This window comes from Protopterus annectens, chromosome 16.part0 (genome assembly GCF_019279795.1).
Source record: "Protopterus annectens isolate FY-2018-M chromosome 16.part0, PAN1.0, whole genome shotgun sequence".
NCBI lineage: Eukaryota > Metazoa > Chordata > Ceratodontiformes > Protopteridae > Protopterus > Protopterus annectens.
This window is the reverse complement of record NC_056750.1, coordinates 840,652,050-840,669,943: the sequence shown is the minus strand read 5'-3', so window position 1 is coordinate 840,669,943 and position 17,894 is coordinate 840,652,050. Positions and strand designations below refer to the sequence as shown.

General features: G+C 42.2%; 1 protein-coding gene across 1 annotated transcript in view; it reads left to right on the top strand.

Annotated features, from left to right (window-relative positions):
* Positions 1-17,894, top strand: part of NUP214 (nucleoporin 214) — a 3,229,616-nt gene that overhangs the window by 1,838,672 nt on the left and 1,373,050 nt on the right. The window lies entirely within an intron of this gene.

Sequence of the window (17,894 nt, the reverse complement as noted above, 5' to 3'; positions counted from 1 at the left end):
AAACACACCATAATCTACTTTTATCCTCCTCGCCTAGTTGGCTATGGTATTCTACCCACTTGTTATGACTGCAGATGCATCCATGAAGGACATAGTACAGTTTTGTACCTACCATAAATGTAGATGTCCGAACTGGATAGCATCTGCAGTCAGGATTACCCTCCCTCCTTCCCCTCTGTGGTACTCCTAGGGTGTTTACCCTCCTAATAGCTAGCTGTTGCGGGGGAGTCTTTTATGGTGTATTTGTTTGTATATATGTACATATATGCTTATTGTTGTGTTTACCTCTATCTATTTGGAAACATTGGCATCTATCCAAATTTTAGCCTGCAAGAGGGCTACTGGCATCTGGGGCAAGAAACACTGAGGAAAATGGCGTCGGCTGATGCTTTTATACCCGAAGACCAACAGAGATGACGTCGGGTGGAGTGCGACATCAGCCGAAGCCGGACCCGGACTTTGGAATCCGGCCGACTGCAGGGCTGCCTGACGACAGGACAACCCACTTGTTATGACTGCAGATGCTATCCAGTTCGGACATCTACATTTATGGTAGGTACAAAACTGTACTTTGCCAGTACCAAACGGGTGGCCAGACCTGCCCCCAATTCAGAGGCTCAAAAACAAGTACTTTCCCTCTTAAACATGGGGGCTCTTCAGCTGGTACCAGAAGAGGAAAAGGGACAAGGTTTCTATTCCAGGCTTTTCTTGGTACCCAGAAAAGACAAATCATGGCATCCAATTCTGGACCTGTCTACTCTAAACACCTTTCTGGACATTCCAAAATTCAAGATGCTGACTCTTCACCAGTTACTTCCTATGCTAGGCAAAGATGCCTGGTTGTCAACTCTAGATTTAAAAGAAGCATACCTGCACATCCCAATCAGGGAATCTTGCAGAAGATACCTACGCTTCAAACAGGCTACTTGCATTATCAGTTCTCTGCACTGTCCTTTGGCTTGTCTACTGAGCCCAAGATATTCACAAAGTGTCTGGCTCCAGTAATTGCATTTTGCAGGCAAAGAAATATTCAGATATATCCATACCTTGACGATTGTCTAGTTCAGGCGGAAAACCAAGGCATACTTCTAAATCATCTGGTGTTTGTAAAAAAGGTTCTAACTTGTCTGGGGTACACCATGAACGAAAAGAAATCACAAGTGGTACCCTCTCAACAGATTGCATTCCTGGGTGCAAACTTGAATACAACTACCCAGATGGCTTTCATCACGCCAGAGAAGCAAATTCATTTGGTAACTTACTTCAGACAAGTGGCCACAAAAACCCTGCTATATGCAAGACAAATAATGCAAGCCTTGGGGTTCATTGCCTCCTGCAGTCTTCTGATTCCATATGCAAGACTGCATATGAGGAAACTACAATGGTACCTAAAAAGTCTGTGGAGTCAACATTGTCACAGCCTGGAAACAATGATCCCTGTCATACCTTGCCTATGTCTAGAGTTCCTATGGTGGGCAGAGGCCTGCCACCAAAACAAGGGTCTGCCATTCACACTACCCCCTGCCGCCCAAACCCTAACTACAGATACATCAGACTATGCATGGGTGGCTCACCTGACAGGGAAGTGCATTCAGGGCAAATGGAAGCCAAATCAAATGCACCTACATATCAATCAAAAAGAAATGTTAGTTGTACAGAATGCTCCGACAGCCTTCAAGGGTGTTTATGTGGTACATAAACAAGCAGGGGGGGCTACACATTCCTACACCCTCTGCAGACTAGCCATGGCATTGTGGAACACAGCTTTGAGCTACCAAGTGCACCTACAAGCTCAATTCCTGCCAGGAAAATTGAATACACTGACAGACGGACTAAGCAAAAATCTCATAGACCCACACGAGTGGAAACTTGAACCACAGATTTTCAACATGTTAACAAGCAAATGGGGGAGCCCAGACATAGAGCTATTCGCCTCCCCCCAAACTACCATTTGGACAAGTTTTGCACAAGGACTCCCTACAAAAAAGCCTGCAAAGTGGGTGCTCTGTCCTTCAGCTGGAAAAAACCTATCAGTCTACGCCTTTCCCCCTCTTCCTCTGCTCTCCAAAGTTCTGCTAAAAGTCAAACAGGGCAAACCAAGAATGATTTTGATTGCTCCAGACTGGCCACGCCAACACTGGTACCCACTCCTGGGCAGTGTCACAAATGTCTCAGTGGCACCTGCCTCAGACACCTTCCTTGCTGTCTCAACAGGAGAACCAAATTCTGCATCGTCAGCTTCCAACATTGAACCTTGCAGCCTGGCTAATCACTTAAATTCACTCTTAGCATCCCTCAGCAATCCTGTGATGGATGTCATCTTGGAGACGACAAGACCTAGTACTAGAAAATCTTATGCTGACAAATGGGAAAGATTCTGTGCCTGGAACCAATATTTAGGGATGAGAACAGCAGTGCCCAATTTACCTCAGATTTCGCAGTACTTAACTGAGATGCTTCACAAGGGCCTGTCTTTTTCCTCTATTAAAAATCCACGCTTCAGCTATTTCAGCTCACTATAACACAGAACCCTCCCCTCTTTTCTCTTCCCCTGCTCAAGCAGTATCTCAGAGGGGCAAAGCACTTGAGACCACCCAGGAGAGCTCCTACCTCTGCCTGGGACCTTAACTTTGTTTTGGAGAAGCTCACTCTCTCTCATTTCGAGCCAGCTGCTACTGCAGACTTAAAATTTTTTTCTTGGAAAACAGCCTTCCTTTTAGCAATCACTTCATTGAGAAGAATTACAGGCCCTTATGGCAGTGGAGCCTTTCATCATCTTTCATGCGGACAGGGTATCTCTGAGGACCAATCCATCCTTCATGCCCAAGGTCGTTTCCAGTGTGGCTCTTAATCAGTCCATTCATTTGCCAACCTTCTTTCCCAAGCCACAGAACAAAGGGGAACAGATTCTGCATTCCTTGGATGTGCACAGACAACTTAGATTCTACTTGGACAGAACTAAATTTAGAAGAAAATCTGAACAATTGCTAGTAGCATTTGCTGCTGGGGCAGAGAGGAAGGCTATTTCAAAACAAACCATTTCTAAATGGATAAGGCATTGCATTAATTTCTGTTATAAGCACCATAAAAAACTAAATGAAAACTCCAGCCAAGCTAGAACTTCCAATGAGTGACCTCCCAAACCTCCTGTAACAGAGGTACATGGGATATATGCAAATGACCCTTATGAACATCAGGTGTTTCAGCTATATGGCATTTCTGATTGCCCATGACTTTTACATTTGAAGTCGTTTTAATGGACAATTTCAGGCCAATAAAGCCAAACCCCACTAGCTATGGATATGCATATTTCAGCCTTGTTATGACCTCGTCAGCATAGCATAAGCAGAGTGTTTGACTAAGCATAAGAAACAGTGTTATACCCAGCTGATGTATAATGGACATCAGCTGGATGTAACAACCCTGTGTTTCTTATGCCTGTTGAAAAGGTTTTTCCATTTGGTGCCTTAGGCTCCACACACTGCTGGAGTGTCTTGGATTCTGCAGTACCTTTCAGAACCTTTAGTTGTAGTTTTAACTTATTAGTAAAAGGTGCATTTGTCTGCAGTTTTAGCCTGCCTACAAATGAATCTCTACCATCAAAGTGGCTGTCCATCAGTAGCCCCGTGAGAAAGCAGAGGCTGCACCATTCGATTGGAACTTTGTGCTAGAAAAAGTAACCATATTTCCCTTTAAGCTAAAGGCCACTTACCCCTCTTAAATACTTGACATAGAAGACTGGCCTTTCATACTGGTTGTAACATCAGCTAAGAATATTCCTGAACTTCAGGCTCTTGTTTGGAGAGACTGTTGGGGTTTTACAGTGACAGTTTTGAAAGCACACAATTCATTTATGCCTATGCGTGTTACTGAATGGGCTGGGAACTACAGCATTAAATTGATTGCCTTTTTTCATAATCCCTAGAACAGGGAGGAGAGACTGTTTGCATTCCTTGGATGTACACAACAGTTGAGATAAAAAACAAAAAACTAATTAAGACTGAACATTTTTTCTTCTGCTACTAATAAGGAGTTTAATTCATGGTTTGCCTTCATAATGTCGATCACTTATAACCGACCGGCCACATCACCGGACCGTTTTTGCGAAACCAGAACTGCGAAAACTTTCGAATTTCGACATTTCCGACCACACCACACCTACACACCAGTGCTAACATGGGTGAAAAAGGGAGTGAGATTTTGCCATTCGGAAATTCGGTGTTCAACCTTTTGTAAATTCACAGTTCAGTATTCACGGAAGCGGGGTCGACAATAATGTGATCGGCATTATAAAGGTAAACCGTAATTCATTGTTTAAACATACCATTTCTACGTGGTTGACTGCATTATCTTGTGATCTGCTCATGGGAAGACTCTGCAAGAGCTTATTGAGGCATATTCGAGCAGGCTCACTGTGCTGCTGCTGCTACTACTACTACTATTACTAGTCCTACTGCTGCTGTTGCTTCTACTGCTGTTACTACTACCACCATTGCTGCTACTTCTTTTACTACTACTCCTCCTCTTGCTTCTGCAACTATTACTACTGCTGCTATTATTGCTACTTCTCTACTTACTGCTGCTGCTACTCATCCTCATACTGCAGCTGCTCCTCCTCCTTTTCCTGCTACTACTCCTCCTACTTTTCCTGCTTCTGCCCCTCCTTCTCTTACTGCTGCTGTTGATGCTGCTGCTACTACTCCTGCTGCTGTTCCTACTATTCCTCCTCCTGCTATTCTTTCTTCTCCTTCTGTGTTCCTACTATTCCTCCTTCTCCTCCTGCTTCTACTATTCCTCCTCCTCCTACTACTATTCTTCCTCCTTCTCCTGCTATTCCTCCTCCTTCTCCTGCTATCCCTCCTCCTACTACTATCCCTCCTCCTCCTTCTGCTGCTCCTACTATTCCTCCTCCTCCTGCTGCTGGTCCTACTATTCCTCCCTCTCCTTCTGCTGCTCTTATAGGTGTTTACTAGGCTAATGACTGCAAGGGCCTTTTTAAGCCTAGCCATGCATCCCAAATCTCTGGTAAGTTCTGATACCCTTGATAAATGGTAAGCATGGGCCTGGGAGATGCGCCATTTACAGGTTACCTGTTTGCATTAGAGACATAGGTGCCAAACCAGCCTCCTGCTGTTCTTCCTGTGCCGGCTGCTGCTGCTCCTCCTCCTCCTCCGCCTGCAGCTACTCCTACTCCACCTGCTGCTGCTCCTCCTACTGCCAGTGCTGTTATTAGAGAAGGTAAATATTAAGGCCGCCCTGTTGTCTTCCTCTTCTCTCACCTTTTCTAAGTACTAAAAAACTGGGCTGCATATCCACATACAGGGCTATATTTGCCACTGCTATTCTGTTGGCCCTCCTGCAGCCTGTCCCAGGAAAGTAACCACTCCACAAAGTATGTTGACTAGGTTTTGGAAATCTTACCAAAGGATGTGATTACATCAGTGATCCAGTGAAGGAACAAATGTCGGCTACACTGCAGATGGGAATGTTGTGAAATCTGTTTCACTTGGAAAGAGCTGTACCGTGTTTTAATTTCTGTATGTAGTTAGTACTTTTTTGCTATATGCAAACATGTATGTCTGAAAGGGGGGGGGCATGATCAGGGAAATAAAGGGACCACCAGGGCTTTTCTGTGGCCTGATAGCACAGGCAGAGGGCCTCACCATTTCTAGAACTTCCTTTGTTTCTTGGTAACACCCACCTTGGAGGGTATTATTACACTTCAATAATGGGCTATCTTTTTTTTGTATTTGGTTTAGTATATACATTTGTATATATTTTTGATATATAAAATATTTCCCCCATCTACTGTTTCAAACTTGCTCTAGCCTGAAGTAGTTGTTGAAGGAAATCTAAAATATGTTAAGTTAATGCTCACAGACTTGTGCACGCTTACATACATACATACATACATACAGACAGACAGACAAAGGCACAGATAAACTGTTAGACCTGTAGACTGAAACACACACAGCAGGCACAGTTACTTTCGTGACTGAGTACACTTTAGATGTCTGACTGATTAAATGGAAAACCATTCATACAGTGCAAGGTAACTTAAAACAAAACACAAACAAAACAAAACAAAAAAAAAAAAAACAGACCCTTTCAACTGTCCCTGATTTTGCTATGTCTTGAAAATGTTCGATTTTTCTTGTAAAAACTACTGTCAGTAAGTGAAGCCAGACATTAGAGTTTCATACTTTGTTGAGAAAATGCATGATGATAAAAAATTTACGGTTATGTTTAAAATATATGTTTGATTTGTATGCTTTCTTCCTGATGTTTGTTTTATCTACAGTTCTTGATCAATGAAGTTGAATGGTAGGTGCTGAGTCTGTCATCGAACAGGTGCGCACAGGCGCGCGCACACACACAACACCCTACATTACTTATAATTATTATGCTTGTTGAACAGCAAACCTGCGTTTAGCAAGCATAAATAAAAAAGTGATATCATTCTGTTAAAGTCCATGCTTCATGGCAGCTTAATATGCTTAGACAGAGACTTGCACACCTGTGAGTTTGTATTTGTGCACAATTTGCTGATCATCTACTCACCAATTAATGTTTCTATTCAGTCAGTGCTGACATACTTGAAACAGCCACTTTTTAGCTGACTAGTTAGGATTTAACTAAGGGTTATCATGGAGACAACACACCAAGGCACTCTTTATCAATCGATGTAAATACAGTCACAGCTCGAACTGTCACTTGGTTTAAGCATGAAGTGTTGAATTGTGGGAAGTATCCCACTCCTTAGATGAAAATGTATTAACTTTAAGCTTGTTTTCATAGTTCTTGCTTTAATAAGTTTATTTATTTATTTACTTTATTATTTATTTATTTCACATTTGTTAACCGGGTTGGTCCAGCTGAGCACAGGCCCATTTTCAGTGGAGACCCAAGGAGAAAAGCTCCAGACAAAATGTACAAAAATTATTCGGTTTTACAATTGTCACACAGTTGATTAATAATAAAAAATAGGTACAATTTTCACAAAATTGAGTAATAACACTAATGTTTCTATACACACAAATTTGAGGAATAGATAAGCAGAGAAAAGTAGCACATAAAATAAGACTTGTAGTAGAGTTGATACCGTATTTACAGTATATACATAGCTGGATTATAGTAACTAACATGATGGTCAGAAATGAAGTGGGGTCCTGGCAAGAGCATATCCATGACTTACAGAGGATACCTCTTAATTCTTGTTTAAAGATGTTTGTGTTTTGTATACTACGCAAGGTGAAATGGAGTGTGTTCCAGAAGAGAGAGAGAGATGATTTATATAAATTTTGTCGATAGTTGGGTTTTTGTATGCTTGTAGAAGGAGTTTGTCAGTACTTCGTAATGGACATGGAGGAGTATAGAAGGTCACAAGTTTTGATACAGGAGACCTAGTTTTTGGTTTGTTTTCTTGATGGGCTGTTGTATGTGTAGATCGAATTTTGGTTGGTCTATTGATACTACAAGTAATTTTGCGTGGTGCTCTACTGTAATGATGGTTTTGTTTGAAGAAGAAATTGTGAAAGTAGGTTTGAGATGGTTACTTGATTTAGGAAGAAAGAGGAAGAGTTTAGTCTTTTTTGGATTCAAAATAAGTTGTTTTTAGTTAAAAACGTAAAACAAAAATTCCACCAGCAGACAAACCACACTGGTAGCCAGAAATCAAAACTAAGTGCAGAGAGAAGCACCTGTGTGGAAACACAGCAGTCACAGTTTAAAGTATCTAAATGCAAAGTAGGCAGCAGGTAAAATAAGTTTAATGCATATTCAGACCGGTAAGCGCTTTCACTATGGAATCATAACTTCTTCACACCCTAATAAAATGACATCTTTACTAAACATTTATATAACCCTTTCATAATACACAGACCAATCAAAGGCTAAAACTAATAAAACAATTAAATAGTTAAAGCTGAACTCACTAAAAAAAATGAATCCAGCAAAAGGAAATAGACATTACTTTTTCCTTTTCCTCCTATCTTTTAAAACGGGTTTCAAAGGTAGAAATTAATTTACACCTAACCCCATATGAGAACGTAGTTTGGCTATCCATCTTGCTTCACTTCTTTCTGTTTCATTTTCAGTGTTACCCATCCTAACATTCTCATGTGTAACATCTAACAAAGTAAAAGAAAACCTGTGTGCATTACCTTGCATCTGAACTTGTTTAGCTAAGGCATTGACAGTGTTACCTTTGTTTATACAGTGTACAAGGTCCCTAATACGTTCACTAAACTGACAGTTGGTTTTGCCAACATAAAATGAGCTGCATTGCTCACAGGTGGCCAAATAAACAACATAGTGTTACATTTAGTCACAACATTTAAAAAATATTTCTTCCCTGTCTGTGGCTGAACAAACTCATTACCCTCTCTATACTGATAAAAATTACAAGTACCACACTTTTTGGTACTCTCTCCCCGTTGTCCATAACCCAGCTTATCTGGGTAACACAGCAACCTATTTAAATTCACCATATTCCTGTAGTAAAACTTAGAAGATATGCAAATAATGCTTCAACAGATGAATCAGAGGTTAGAATATGCCAGTTCTTTTTAATTGCATCAGTGACCTTATTTATGTCGCTGGAAAAAGTCATAGGAACTCTTAAAACATTGTCCCTTCTAACTTGCCTGTATGGGTCCCGGGTGGGGGTCGTAAAATAGGGTCTCTCAACACCCTTCCTAAGCTGGTGGGCACCACACATACTCTTAGCTATCTCAGTCCCCGCTACACCCCTTAGCTTCAAAATCATCCTTCAGGGTCACAATAAATTCCTCAAAATCTTGATCTTTATCATGTAGCTTAGAGGCGCTTAACATTTGTCCCTTCACCAAATTCTCAAACACATGGTTAGGATGCATACTGCTACGATGGGCAAAACTCAGTTTGTAACAATCCTTCCTATAAAGGCTTGTAATAAGTCTATTACTACCAGCCTCTCTCTTCAACATAACATCCAAATAGGGTATCTCAGTATGGGACTTAGTGGCAGTGAACCGCAAAATGCCTGTAGTGGAATAAAGGTAGCAAATAAATTCATGTAATTCCATTATGGTGCCAGTCCAAACAATAAAAAGGTCATTCACAAACCATTGTTAAAATTTTATTTGATGACCCCACCATCTCGAACTCACTAGAAACTTACATTCCCGTATGGACATAACAGCTTTGGCGTAGCTATTGGCACAAGGTGTGCCCATAGCTACGCCATGCCTCTGATGATATCTATTGTCAAATTTGAAAATGTTGTTCTCTAAAGCCATCTCAAGGAGAAATACAATTAAATCAATCTGTCTAGTATCCAAATTGCTTTGCATTTCTACTGAGTTCAGCTTTAACTGTTTGTTTTATTAGTTTTAGCCTTTGATTGGTCTGTGTATTATGAAAGGGTTATATAAATGTTTAGTAAAGATGTTTTACTAGGGTCTGAAGAAGCTGTGATTCCATAGTGAAAGCGCTTACCAATTTATGTATGCATTAAACTTGGATTCATTTTACTTGCTGCCTATTTTACCTGTGGATATTTTGAACTGTGACTGCTGTTTCCACCCTGGTGCTTCTCTCTGGACTTGGTTTTTATTTAAGCAATTTTCTACTGAAAGGAAAGATTCTGGTGTGATTGCCTGAAGTTGTGACAATGTATCTGAGGTGGTGATAAGTGTGGAATCGTCTGCGAATTGTATTAAGGTAGAATGAAGAGCTGAGGTATATAGAGGTCATTGGTGAAGATATTAAAAAGAAGGGGTCGCTGGATGGAGCCGTGGGGAACGCCTGTATGAATAGGTAGAAAAGTGGAGCAGAATGACTGCCATCTGACAGATTGTTGTCTGTCTGTTAGCTGAAGAACCATTTATGGGTAGTAGAAGATAGATGAAGGCTGGCAAGTTTGGTTAGGAGTAAGGAGTGGGATACCGTGTCTAACACTTTTGATAGTTCTAAGAATAGACTTGAGACTGGTTCGTTATTATTGCAAGCTTCTGCAATAGTGTGTGTGAAAGATAGAACGGCTGTGGTGGTACTATGGTTTGACCGAAAGCCGTATTGAGTAGGAGTCGAGGAAATTATTATGGATGAGAAATTTGAGCATTTGGGAGTTTATATACTTTTCTAGGATTCTAGATAAGAGGAAAGGATAGCAATGGTCTATAGTTGGAAGGATCAGTAGAGTCGCCTCCTGTGTGAAGGGGTATTATTAAGAATGATTTCCAGATGTCGGATACAGTGCCTTCTTTGATGGATCTTTTTATAGAGACTGGGTAGGTAGCCGATTTAGTTGCTAGCTTGAGAAAGAGAGGTGGTAGATTGTCAGCAGAAGGAGAACAAGATTTAAGCTTTTGGAAGAGTGTCTTAATGTAAGAGGTTGAGATAGGCTTGAGAGAAAAGAGTGCATCCCTTGCTTCAGATTGTGGTGGTGTGGGGGTTTTGGTTGGTGTTGGTTAGTTTACTGATGGGGTCAATAAAGAACTAGTTAAATATGAAGACATGCATCTGGAGCATTTCTCCCCAGGCCTCTGCTGAAAATTGGCTTCGTTCCAAGTCAGAATTTCACGGTTAACAAATGTTAAAAATTTAAAAAATAAATAAAGTAGAGAAGTGGTGTCTTGTGCTGGGAGATTGGGATATGGGTTAGGAGTTTGTGGTTTTCCAGGATGAAGGATAGTGTTGATGTTTATCCAGAAGTGTTTTTTTTTTAACTGTGTTAAGTTGATGATTTAGCTACAGAGGTCTTTTTTTTTTTCACTAGTTCAAAGTTGGTGATTAAAAAGGGAGAAGTTAAGTTTAGCCATTACTGATCCGTAACTTAATCTATTCTCCAGATAATGTGGTAGGGTAGTTCTGACATGAAGGGGGGTACTTAGTGGGTCGCAGTAATAGTAGGGCTTAAAAAGGTACTCGCTAAGCGAGGCAGGGCAGAAGGTGTTTGTAAATTAGAGGGCTGTGACAGTTTTTTTCATGGAAAAGTAGCATGGAGGTAACAATGACTTGATTTATATTAAAAATGTGGGTGTCAGTCACTGTCAAGTCGCGAGTTTCTTGACAGAGTGAATGACATGGGCAACTCTTCAGAAATTCTGATCTTTTATGTTGCAGATTTCAAAAGAAATATCAAGTTGTCTGTGGGTCAGAAAAGTGTGAGTTTGGGATTTTAATGCAAACATTTTTGTATATACTGAAAGTTTCCACTTTAGGGGGTTGGGAGTGTGTTTGCAGTTAAAAGTTAAAGTAAGTTGCTAGGTTTAGTCTAAAACATGGGTGCTTCTGTATGTAGTGTGTGTCTGAGTGGCTTTTAGTTATGGAAGTGTTTTGTCTAATGCAAGGTGTAGATTTGGGATTGGGCAGGGTTACGGTTACTGCCCAGTGAGTAAGGTAGTGTAGGGTCCAGCCATTTGAAATGGTTACCTAAAACATGTCAAAACTTTTCTCTCCATTACGTGGTGTTCAGTAGCCCAAAAGAAAACTATCAAAACTGTTGTACCTGTACATATCTCTTCATTAATAAATCTTCGGCAAAAACCAAGGTACTCTAGAAAATAATTTCAAAACTTGTGCATTGCTGCTTACGGGTTCCTGTCACATAGTCGAACTTGTACAATTTCTAAGCCCATATGGTCGAGACCATAAGTTCAAACTTGTACAAGTTCGAGCATTTAAACAGAAATCTCTGTAAGGGGAGGTTTCCGTTCATTTCAATGTGGTGCGATCTTGGAGTTGGTATATTTAAGTAGCGGGGTGTGTAGGGGGTGCAGGTGGGCTTGCCCCCCTGCTTACAACAGTTTATTTTGTTTTTACTTTTTTTTTTAAATCACTAGTTGAAGTTTTGTAACTTTGAATGGAATGGTTCGAACATTCTGTGATGTTCTTCATCTCACATTGCTGCAGTCATAACCTGTAGGGTAGTCCGCTGTCCTCGGTCGGCCCGAATACCAAAGTGTTAGGCTGGCGTCGGTCATGTCGCTCAGATCTGACGTCAGTACGCCATGGTACTAAAGCGCATGACCGACGTCATATCCTCAGTCTTTCTTGCCGCATGGTCCGAAGCAGAAGCAGCATTTGCAAGTGCCGTTCGGCGGCCTGAAATTTTCGTATACTGAGTTTCAGACCGAAAACCAAGTTGGGCTAAGTACCCCGTTGGGGAATATTTTTGTCTTTTCTTGCCTCAGTTAATTATGGATGTCAGAAAAAGTGAATAATTGTATTTCTTGTGGGAAACAGATACCTCATAGGGATTACCACTCTCTCTGTATTCCTTGCTTGGGGCCTGAGCACGACGTAGTCGGGTGTCGCTTTTGTGCTAGATTTAATAAGCACACCATTAAGCGTAGGTTAGATTGTGCGAGGCTTGTCTTCGGTAAGCGGTGTCATTACAATATGCCGTCGGATCCTCCGATGCCCGCTACCGCTAAGAAGCGTAAGGAAAAATCGTTAAAGTCCAAGCAGGATGAGTCGTCCGTTCCGGACGCCGGTTCTTTAGAAACTACGGTGGAATCTGTAGATCCAGCCGAGGTTTCAGCTGAGTCTCAGGGGGAGCCTTTAATTCTACAAGATGTGGCCTCTCAGGAGTTAGACCAGGCTGAGGGGGCCTCTCAGGTTGCTGTACTCCCTACTTCTCATAAGGTGGTTAGGCCTTCTCCCTCTGTTTCTAAGGTACCTTCCAAGGCCAGGCCTGGTTTGTCTTCCTCTGGCGTCAGCCCTAGTTCTGCAGGTTCTGTACCTAAAAAACACATGCTTAAAATGGCAGAAGATTTGATTTCCTTGATTAGAGGTTCTATGCCCCCTCCAGATAAGAGGCCTAGGGTGGAGCCAGAGGTGGAAGGATTGGAACATTCTTCAGATTACTCAGAGTCTTCGGCTGAAGACATTCAGGATTTTCCCCCTTACTCTGATTCAGACGCAGAGGATTCTAGTCCTTCTGCTTCCCCTCCAGAGGATTTTTCTTTTTCAGAAACCCTGCACTCTATGAGAGAGCATTTTAAATGGGAAGGTCAGGATTTCTCAGATTCCCGGAAGAGGCTTAGGGAGTTCTTGTTTTTACCACAGCATAGGCCCTTGGCTATACCTCCTGTTTTGGATGTTGTTCAGGATGTTTTCTCTGAGGCTTCCCTTAATCCAGATTTTTTGCCTCCTGCCCCAGTTAAGCCAGACAGGTATTAGAGTGCCAGAGGCTCATAAATATTTGTATAAGAGCCCTAGGGCTGACCCAGAAACTATTAGTCAGGGACCTAAGGGTGTCAGGGCCTCTGTTGTTAAGAATCCAGTTCCTATGGATAAAGACTCTAGGGCTTTGGATAGGTGGGGTAAAAAGGTGTATACCTCTTCCACTCTTGCAATGAGGGCTTTGAATTGCCAGTTTCATATGCTGAAGTACCAGAATTTTCTCCTTAGTCAGTTAAAATCTAAGGTAGATGCCTTAGCAGAGGGCATAGATTGTAAGGAATTACAGGATTTGGTTCATGCCTCTGATCAGGTAGGTAAGCATTCTTTGCAGTGTGGTTTTGATGCTTTACAGGCTTCTTCCAGGGTGGCTGCCACTGGTTCAGTTCTTCGTAGGCACGCCTGGCTTAAGGATCAGAACTTGTCAGAGCATGTTAAAGCTCGAATTTTGGATGCTCCCCTTCAGTCTGAAGTTTTGTTTGGTTCACCTGTGGAGTCAGTCTTGAAGAAAATGGAGGACAAAGCTAAGTCTATGCAGACTGTTAAAGATTTTTTACAAGTGCAGCCCCCTAAGTTTAGTAGAAATTGGCCTACTAAGGGATGGGCTTACCCTTCTTCTGATTTACAGTCTAGGGGCAGATCTAGACGTGGTAGGGACAGAGCTCATGTACAGGGTTCTTTCAGGCCTAGGATGTGGAGTTCCCCTGCACAGTCTACAGGTGAGGGCAGGGGCCAGTCCTTTCGTAAACAGACCCAATGACCTGCATCTTCAGCTGCCCGATCCTTCCTGTCTGGCAGCTCCTCTGGGAGGAAAGTTGGCTCTTTTCAGACAAAATTGGATTTTAGTCACCCAGGACAAATGGGTGTTGGACATTATAAACCGAGGCTACAAGTTTTATTTCCACACACTGCCTCCTTTCAAAGGCATGCCAGACGTTCCTCCTCAGCAAAAGGTGGAGGCTCACAAACAGATTTCTATGCTTTTAAAAATGGGGGCTATCCAGCAGGTCCCTCCGTCAGAAGTGGGCCTAGGTTTTTATTCTCGTCTGTTTCTTGTACCAAAGAAAGGAAACACTTGGAGGCCAATCTTGGATTTGTCTATTCTCAACACTTACCTGGACATCCCAAAATTCAAAATGTTGACTTTGCAACAACTTTTACCTCTGCTAGGCAAAGATCACTGGATGGTAACTCTGGATCTCAAAGAGGCTTATCTGCATATTCCCATCAGGCCCAGCTGCAGGAGGTTCCTTCGTTTTCGGGCTGGGGCTTTATCAGTTCTCTGCATTGCCCTTTGGCTTATCTACTGCGCCCAGGGTGTTCACAAAGGTTCTGGCTCTGGTGATAGCCTTCTTAAGGTTGAGAGGAATTCAAATTTATCCTTATTTGGACGATTGCCTGATTCTTGCTCAAGACAAAGACAAGCTACTTCACCATCTACAGTATGTTATGGCAGTGTTAAGGTGCCTAGGGTATTCTGTGAACGAAATAAAGTCCAGTCTAGTACCCTCTCAGGACATGTGCTTTCTGGGTGTGAGACTGAATACAGCCTCTCAGATGGCGTTTTTGACCCCGGACAAGCAAAGAAATCTGACAATTTACTTCCATCAATTGGCTCTACGGTCCAGGCTGACTGCAAGGACAGTCCTTCAAGCCTTGGGGTTCATGGCATCTGGTATTCTGGTACTTCCCAATGCCAAACTGCATATGAGGAAGCTACAATGATATCTAAAAAGTGTATGGACTCAGCACTGCCACGATTTGGACACTGTCATTCAAATAATACCTTGCATTCGAAAGGAATTTTTGTGGTGGGCTCAGGAATGTCACCTAAACAAGGGACTCTCTGTGACCCGACCAGAGGCGAGTCAGATCTTAACGACAGATGCCTCAGACAAGGCTTGGGGAGCACACCTCAATGGAAAATGGGTTCAAGACACGTGGCCTGCCAGACTTCAACATTTACATATCAACATGAAGGAGATGTTAGCAGTCCACTTTGCATTGATGGCTTTCAAGGATCTACTTCACCCAGGACAAGTGTTGATTCAGACAGACAACACAACTGTCATGTGGTACATCAACAAGCAAGGGGGAACCCATTCGTACCCTCTTTGCAGGCAAGCTATGATTTTGTGGGAGACTGCTCTCAGTTTGCACCTCACTCTTCAGGCAAGGTTTCTGCCAGGAGCACAGAACTCCTTAGCGGATGTTTTGAGCAGACAGATGGTGGATCCCCACAAGTGGAAATTGGATCCTCATGTATTTCGACAGTTGACAGTGATTTGGGGGACTCCAGACATAGATCTGTTCGCTTCTCCACTAAACTTCCAGCTGCCAAAGTTTTGCACAAAGATGTTTCATCCAAAAGCTTGGAAAGTGGATGCTCTATCATTCAGTTGGAGCAATCTTCACGTCTATGCCTTTCCTCCCCTGCCTCTCCTTCCCAAGGTACTCTTGAAGGTCAGACAGGACAAGCCTTCCATTCAGTTGGAGCAATCTTCACGTCTATGCCTTTCCTCCTCTGCCTCTCCTTCCCAAGGTACTCTTGAAGGTCAGACAGGACAAGCCTTCCATGATTCTAATAGCTCCAGATTGGCCACGACAGCACTGGTACCCTCTGCTGAGGAGTTCAGTATGGGAGCCTCCTTGGCCTTTGCCATCAATTCCTCACCTGTTGTCTCAGGCAGCCAATCACTTCCTAAATGTCAGGATACAGTCCTTGCACCTGACAGCCTGGCATATTCTGTTCTAGACCCTGGAGGGTCGCAGCTTCCTCAACAAGTTTTAAATGTTATTTTGGAGGCCAGACGGCCTAGTACAAGAAAAGTTTATGCTGTTAAATGGAGGAGATTTTTTCTTTGGAGCAGAGCAAACGGCTTTGATGTTTCAGTACCTAATTTGAGGGTTTCACTTCAGTATCTTACAGAATTACTAGACAAAGGTTTGTCTTTCTCCTCTGTAAAAGTTCATGCTGCAGCCATTTCTGCTCACTATGACTGTGACCCACCATTATTCTCTCATCCTTTGTTTAAGCAATTTCTTAGAAGGGCAAAGAACATAAGACCCCCACGTAGAGCTCCTACTCCTTCCTGGGATCTCAATTTTGTGTTGGAAAAACTCACTTTACCTCCTTTTGAACCTGCAGCTACATCTGAGTTGAAATTTTTGTCTTGGAAGACTGCTTTTTTGTTGGCCATTACGTCTGCTAGAAGGGTATCTGAATTACAGGCTCTAATGGCAGTTGAACCCTTCCTGATTTTTCATAAGGATAGGGTATCCCTGCGTACTAACCCTGCTTTTATGCCTAAAGTTGTTTCAAATGTGGCCTTGAACCAATCTATTCATTTGCCTACGTTTTATGCTGATCCCCAAAATAAAGGGGAGAAAATTTTGCACTCTTTGGATATTCACAGGCAGTTGCGTTATTATTTGAGCAGAACTAAAGGGTTCAGACAGTCTCAACAGTTGTTTGTTTCTTTTGCTTTGGGTTCTCAGGGGAAACCTGTTTCTAAACAAACTATTTCTAAGTGGATTGGCCATTGTATTGCTTTTTGTTATTCTCATCATGGTAAGGAGGTTCCGGCTGGAATCAGACCTTACTCCACTAGGGCTACTACCACTTCTACTGCTTTTTTAAGGGGTGTAGCTACTAAAGATATTTTGGAGGCAGCTACTTGGAGTTCAGTGCACACTTTTTCTAAACATTATCATCTCCCTCTTTATTCCAAGTCTAGGGCTGGGTTTGCCACTGCAGTTTTACAGGGCATGTTAGCAGCTTCCAATGCTTTCTGATTTTGCCAACCTCCCTTTACCTTTGCTTTGGGATTCTACCCACAGGTTATGACTGCAGCAATGTGAGATGAAGAACATAGTACAGTTTTGTACCTACCATAAATGTAGATGTTCGAAGATCCACATTGCTGCAGTCCAATTTACCCTCCCTCCTTCCCCACTGTAGTTTGGGGTGATTGTGTGGTTTGGGTTGTAAATATTGTTTGTACATGGGTGGTTGGATATTTTTCCTGTTTCTTGGCTATGGCCTTTCTTTTTAGGGCCTTCTGACATCTGGGGCAAGAAAGACTGAGGATATGACGTCGGTCATGCGCTTTAGTACCATGGCGTACTGACGTCAGATCTGAGCGACATGACCGACGCCAGCCTGACACTTTGGTATTCGGGCCGACCGAGGACAGCGGACTACCCTACAGGTTATGACTGCAGCAATGTGGATCTTCAAACATCTACATTTATGGTAGGTACAAAACTGTACTTTCGAAGGTATAAAACTTCGACTATGTGATATAGACCTGCTGTTTACTGTCATATGTTTATTACTGTGTGGTGACAATGAACTTGCCTACCTTCTGTAATTCACAGCTGTTCAGTAGCACATAACACACACATGGAATATGAGCATTTCTTATAAGTATTCAAAGCATCAGTAGCAAATTGACCAATGGCTGGATTCACCACCTCAAACCTGATATTCTTGCTGTCACTGAGACCTGGTTAAAACCCAGTATAGCAGATGAAGAGATACTAACCGCTGGATATACCATTATTAGATAGAATTACCAAAGAAAGGTAGCGAGTGATGCATATTGTACTCAAACGTCTTAACTATACCAATTTAATTAATCCAAAATCTTGCTTGCTAGCTTAATTATAAACAACTATACTTGGCTATCCCACTAGACCTAAACAGTAAAAAGCATCTCGTCTTG